The sequence below is a fragment of the Oratosquilla oratoria genome, chromosome 12 (genome assembly GCF_046742065.1).
Source record: "Oratosquilla oratoria isolate Oo_2021 chromosome 12, ASM4674206v1, whole genome shotgun sequence".
Taxonomy (NCBI): domain Eukaryota; kingdom Metazoa; phylum Arthropoda; class Malacostraca; order Stomatopoda; family Squillidae; genus Oratosquilla; species Oratosquilla oratoria.
The window spans coordinates 58651370-58658579 of NC_134788.1; positions in this window are offsets into that span (position 1 = coordinate 58651370).

Below are 7210 nucleotides of genomic sequence, written 5' to 3' on the forward strand. Positions count from 1 at the left end.
ATCCCTTCTCTATTATAGAGTTGTGTATACAATTATAGTATTTTTTTCTACCTATACAATACAAAATTTTTGTTTCTAAGCTACCATGTGAAGATATATAATGATTTGACTTTTCCCATCTGACGTCCACAAGCGTAGCATATCCGGTAGGAACTGGACCAATCGGATACACACTACCTTATAGGGGCTATATTATGTATCCAGATGGGGTAAAAACACCCTTAAAAGAAAAAATATAATAATTACTGATAACTCAAACAATAAAAGTTACCACATAGGCATTATTGTGGACAAAAAAGCCCGCGAAAATTTAAGCGCGAAAAGTGTGTATCCAATTGGCCCCGCTCCACCAATCTAGGGTTAAGAAAAAAACAGGATGCGGAAAGATACAACTGCGGGTCACTACGAGCATAGCTCTCCTCCTGCAAAATACAACTAGGTAAATACACACACACATAGATATATGACTAAGTGGAGTATGAAACACAGGAGTCTTACATACATATATCCTGTGTATCTTTCCGCATCCTGTTTTTTCTTAAAGTCATTTATAGTTTTAAGTGCGTATGGGCCTGGTAGTGAAAAGAGCGTAAAGGAAAGGGAGGCTTTTTGGGTAGATATAAATGAGTACATAGAGGGATTAGGGAGAAATGTCAATGTAGTTGTGTAGGGAGACCTAAATGCTAGGGTAGGAAATGAACCAATTGACGGAGTGATTGGGAAGTATGGAGTTCCAGGTAAAAATCGTAGTGAATTGATGGTGGAGATGTGTCTTGAAAGAGAGTTGATGATAGCAAATACAGTGTTTCAGAAGAAAGTCAAGCATAAGTACACATGGGAGAGGGTGGTGGATGGAAGGGTGGCAGATAGAGTGTTAATGAACTATATAATGGTGACCAGGAGTATGGTAGGAAGAGTTAAGGATGTACATGTTCTAAGGGGAGAGAGTGGGGGAATATCAGATCATTTCCTGGTGGAAGGTAAATTGAGAGTGGAGAATAGGTGGAGAAAGAGGAAAAGGGCAGAAGGTAGGGAGGTACTTAAAGTGAACTACTTAAATGAGGAAAAAAAAGGAGAATGAGTATAAGAAGAAGTTGAGAGAAGGGTGGGAGAGAGTAAAGGATAGAGTAGAACTAGGAGTGGAGGAGGAATGGAGAGGGTTCAAGGAGTGAGTCATAAGGTGTGCAAAGATGGTGTGTGGAACAATGAGGGTGGGAGGAAATAGAAGGAAGGGTAGTGAGTGGTGGGATGAGGAAGCAAAGAAAGGTGTAGAAGAGAAGCAGGCATTCATAGATTGGCTACAAATTGGGACGAGGGAATCATATGAGAGGTACAAAGAAATGAGAAGGGAAGTTAAGCATAAGATAAAGTAAGCTCAGACGAGAGCAGATGTGAAATGGGGTAAGAGTATGACAGAAAATTTTGAAAGTAATAAAAAGATGTTTTGGAAGGAAATTGAAAGAGGAGGCGAATCAAGTAGAGAAGAAAAGGTAAAAGGTGCAGATGGAGAGATGATAATGGAAGAGAAGGCAGTGAGAGGAAGGTGGGCAGAGTATTTTAGGGAGTTGCTAAATGTGAAGGAGGATAGGGAGGGAAAGGTAGTTGCAGTGGGAAACGCTAAGAAAATGAGGGTGATGAGTGAGGAAAATGGAGCAGAAATAGGGAAGGATGAAGTGAAAGCAACCGTTAAGATGATGAGAGCAGGTAAGGCACCTGGGTTGGATGGATGCCATGCAGTATGTCTGAAGAAAGGAGGTACAGTTATGTGGACTGGCTGGTGAAGTTATTTAATGTTTGTTTAAGAGAGGGTAGAGTGCTGGAGGACTGGAGGAGTGCCTGTATAGTTCTGCTTTTCAAAGGAAAGGGGGACAAGTGTGAGTGTAATAGTTACAGAGAGATCAGCTTGTTGAGTGTAGTTGGAAAGGCTTATGGGAGGATCTTGATTGAGAGGATTAGGAGAAGAACAGAGGGAGTAATTGGTGAGGAACAGCGTGTTTTTAGGACAGGTAGGGGATGTGTAGATCAGATTTTTGTGGTAAGGCAGATATGTGAGAAAGCTATAGGAAAAGGTAAGGATGTTTTTTGGGCTTTTATGGATCTGGAAAAGGCTTACGATAGGGTAGACAGGAAGGCACTGTGGGAGTTACTGCAGATATATGGGATAGGGGGAAAGCTGTTAAGAGCAGTTAAGAGTTTTTATGAGAGTAGTAGAGCTTGTGTTAGGATTAGAAATGGAGAGATTGAATGATTTGAGGTAAAGGTGGGACTTTGTCAGGGATATGTTATGTCACCCTGGCTGTTCAATCTTTACATGGATGGGGTGGTGCGAGAGGTGAATGCAAGGGTAGTGGGTCAGGGATTGGAGATGGTTAAAGAAAATGGAGAAAAGTGGGAGGTGAGCCAGCTGTTGTTTGCTGATGACACTGCACTTGTAGCAGGATCAGAGGAGGGATTGAGGAAGTTAGTGACAGAGTTTGGGAGAGTGTGTGAAAGAAGAAAGTTGAAGATAAATGTGGATAAAAGTAAGGTGATGAGATGTACAAGGGGTGAAAGTGGCAGCAGACTGGAAGTGAGCATTAAGGGAGAGCGACTGGAGGAAGTGGATAGTTTTAGATACTTGGGTGCAAATGTGGCAGGAAAGGGAGTGGGGGTGGAGGTAGAATGTAGATTGAGAGAAGCGAGTAAATGCCTTGGTGGATTAAAAAATATAATGAGAAATAGACATCTGGGAATGGATGCTAAGAGGAGCTTATATGAAGGAGTGATTGTGCCAACAGTAATGTACAGGATAGAAACATGGAACATGAGAGAGGAAGAGAGAGGGAGTTTGAATGTGTTTGAGATGAGGTGTCTGAGAAGTATGATAGGGGTTACTAGGCTAGATAGAGTGAGAAATGAGGTGAGGAGGAGAACGGGTGGAAAGGGAACTGGGAGATAGGGTTGATGAAAGAGTATTAGGATGGTTTGGACACATGGAAAGAATGAGTGAAGAAAGATTAGTAAAAGAAGTGTGGAAGGCGGAGGTGGAAGGAGTGAATATGAGGGGGTGTCCTAGGATGAGATGGATGGATGGGATGAAAGGGATTTTACAAAAGAGAGGAATGTCTGTGGAGGAAGGATGGGAGAGGACAGAAGATAGGGGTGAATGGAGAAGGGTTGTGTATAGATGAAGCTGTGATGCATGAGCGGGAGTGGGTGGGGGATGGCAGGTGAGGAAGTATGTATGAAAAAAAATTGACGCAGCCCAAAGGGATTTTTTCCCCTCTTCTTTTCTGCATGAGGGGACGGAGAGGGGGGGTCGCCGAATTTATGAAGCAGCCTTGCTGTGGATGTGCTGTGCCTTGCAACACTGCTTCTGACCCAGGACAGTGGACAGGATGCAGGGATGACCCATCATCCAGGAGGTGCCAAGATAGGAGGGAGGGAGGAGAGTGGAATATATGGGAAATGAAATGGGTGGGAGTGATTTCTATGCCTTTTTCTTTTTGGCTACCCTTACACGGGGGTAGTGGTGGAGGAGTTGGTCGAAGACCACAGAAATGAGCTGACAACTGAAGAACTTTAAGAACTACACAGGGAGCAGCAAGAAGTGGTTGAAGAACTTTCTTCTTCAGAGGAGGAAAGTAGTAAGGGAAGCATTTCCACTTCAGAAATTAAAGAACTGTGTCATCACTGGGAGAAAACACAGTGGTGGGAAAATGGCATCCTAACACTGCTGTGGTCAACAGCGGCAGCAATTTGTTCAATGACAATGTTATTGACCATTTTAGAAAAATTCTGAAAAGTCGTCAAAGGCAGACAACATTAGACAGGTTTTTAAAGGGAGAATCCCAAGATTCTTTTAGTGCAAAAAGACAGAAAAAAGAAAGAACGCTAGAGAGAAAACACCTGAAGGGATGTTACCTGATGTTTATATGGAAGGTGACTCCCCTTCCAAACAGTAACATCAACATCCCTCCTCCTCCTCCTCTCCACCTTCCACTTATGCCATCAGCTCACCTCAGTATAGGTAAAGTGCAGGTAAGTTCTTATTTCATGCACAGTATTGTATAATTATTGTTTTTTATAGTTTTTATGTATTTCATGCTTAAAGTATTATTACAAAGTTTTAAATAAGCAACCATCTGTGGATCTGGAATGAATTAGTCCAATTTACATTATATCTTATGGGAAAAAAATGATTCACCATTTGTACAGCTTCCTTGAACGGATTGTGCACGAATAGCGAGGTTCCACTGTATATATATTTTTGCACTGATTTTCTATTTCAAGAGTCCTTTGTGTGACAATGACAGAGCTGAATTAAATATTTAATATGTATTTTATATTCATTACATTAATACTATGAATATATATATATATATATATATACATATACAGGTATATATAAAACACTAAGGAACAATTACATTCAACCTTACTAACTTTCAAAATAACTAAGTATATATAAAAATAAGTCCAGTACCAATTCTCAACTTTAACTCTACCTTCTAACTTCTTATTTCTCCTCTCTTTTGTTTTCAGCATTCACCCACTCTTTATACACATTATCTAAATTTATTGAATTTCCATATAATTTGTAGCTTTTCACTTATATAAACATATCCAAATGACATTCTCCTAAACGATGTCTAAGATTTTGATTTAATTCATTGGACTAAATCCTCACCCACAGTCTGCACTAGAGACAAGACAGGCTCCTCCAATATCCATCAACTTTTCCAAGTCTCAGAACTTCATTTTATATAATCTTGAATCTAATTTTTCTTGCAACATCAAAATAAATATTTCTGTAGCATCAGCAAGAAAATCACGATAGTTGAGACAAAGGGCTGTAACATGTCCACTACCAGATGAAAAATCACATTGACCATTCTTGTACTTCATCCTCAGGGAAACTGTCCTGTAAATGGGTGGAACATTTTTCATTATTTCATCCAGCCATTCTTCACTTGCAGTTCTTCTTCACTTCACACCCTTTGCTTCATTTCAATCTGACAAGAAGATCCACCAGTTCTATGCAATTCTGTTATTTGTATACATATTTTTTTACATTTGTAAATTTACAAATAGCTACAGATTACAGAATACAACCATGTCTGTGTGTACTATTTACCAAACATAGTTGTTGCCTTGTTTCGTTTTCTGTTGCTTACTTTTCAATCAAAATACAAAGTGGGGTCTTTCCAACAGCTCCCTTTTATCTTAATTATTGCATTGTTTCAATGTTCCTTTATTATCCAGATATCTCTACTATTCCAATGACTTGTAGTAGCCATTTTTCATCAGTATATTCTTTGCTCCTTTTGTTATTCTTGAAATGTAGGTTTCTGCAGGAAATTAGTGCTTTTCTTTTCAAAATAAAAATTTGAAACATAAAAAAAAACCCACACACGCACATGGAGTATTCATATTTTTTTTAATTTGAGGGTACAAAACTAATAACATGCTTCTTGATTTATTTCATTGGATTGAGCTGGTGATGTATAACTGCTGAACATACAAAATATCTCAAAACTATGTGTAAAATCATGAAATTGTACGCCTATATGTCAAAGGTCATTGACAGATTCTCAAAATCACTTTCATTTTGTTTTGAATTCATTGTCATGATATTAAAGGATTAGTATCTTTGAAATATTTTAATATAAATTTCAAAACCTTGTGCACACACTTTTATCCTTTGTACGCTAGTTGTGAAATGTGTGCAGAAACACATGCACAAATCTTGCAGGGAATATTTTTCATCACACAGCCGTCACACGGGAATGGCTTCTTTCCAGTATGAGTCACCACCATGTGATGGTTGAGAGACCTCTTTTGTGAGAAAGCACAATCACACGGGTCACACTGGAAAGGCTACTGTCCTGTATTTACCTAGTTGTATTTTATGGGAAGAGAGCTATGCTCATAGTGACCCGCTTTTGTATCTTTCAGCATCCAGTTTGATCTTAAATTTGTGTATAGTTTTTTGCACTCACTGTTTCTTCATTCATTTCATTTCAGATATCTATCACTTTGTGTGGGAAGCTATTCTTTTTCAGATCTCTTCTATAACTATCATTTTTAAGTTTCTTTTCATGTCCTCTGGTTTTTCTTCTATCCCACTTTAATCTCAACTCTATCAAGTACTTTCATTAATATCATAGTTCTGAATACGGTTAGAAGGTCTCCTAATACTCTTCTTTTTTACAGGGTTGGTGGTTCGAGTTTGTCCAATCTTTGTTCGTATGTCAAATTGGAGAGTGTTGGTGCCACCTTTGTTGTTGCTCTTTGAACTCTTTCTAATTTCTTTATGTTCTTTTTCATACTAGGTGTCCATAGTGTCACAACATACTCCAATTTTGGTCTTATCAATGTAACTAATATTTTCTTTACCATTTCTTCATTCATGTTGTCAAAAGCCACTTTCATTATTTTGATCAATTGAAAGTTTCTCCAACTAATTTGTTGATATGTTTGTCTGGTGTCATGTCATTGGTGATAGTTACGCTTCTGTGAGAAAACAGAATCACAAAGGTCACACTAGAAAGGCTTCTCTCTTGTGTGGGTCCTCATATGCTTTGTAAGATGACCCTTTAGTGAGAAAGCAGATTCACACAGGTCACACTGGAAAGGCTTCTCTCCTGTGTGGGTCACCATATGCTTCGTGAGAGCACCCTTATGTGAGAAAGCATGATCACAAAGGTCACACTGGAAAGGCTTCTCTACTGTGTGGGTCCTTATATGTTTTGTGAGATAACCCTTTTGTGAGAAACTAGAATCACAAAGGTCACACTTGAAAGGCTTCTCTCCTGTGTGGGTCCTCATATGCCGTGTGAGATGACCCTTTTGTGAGAAAGCAGATTCACAAAGGTCACACTGGAAAGGCTTCTCTTCTGTGTGGGTCCTCATATGCTGTGTGAGAGAACCCTTCCATGAGAAAGCAGAATCACACAGGTCACACTGGAATGGCTTCTCTCCTGTGTGGGTCATCATATGCTTAGTGAGACCACCCATCTGTGAGAAAGTAGAATCACACAGGTCACAATGGAAAGGCTTCTCTCCTGTGTGGACCCTCATATGGTTTGTGAGAACACTCTTTTGTGAGAAAGCAGAATCACACAGGCCACACTGGAAAGGCTTCTCTCCTGTGTGGGTCCTCATATGCTGTGTGAGATGACCCTTTTGTGAGAAAGCAGAAACACACAGGCCACACTGGAAAGGCTTC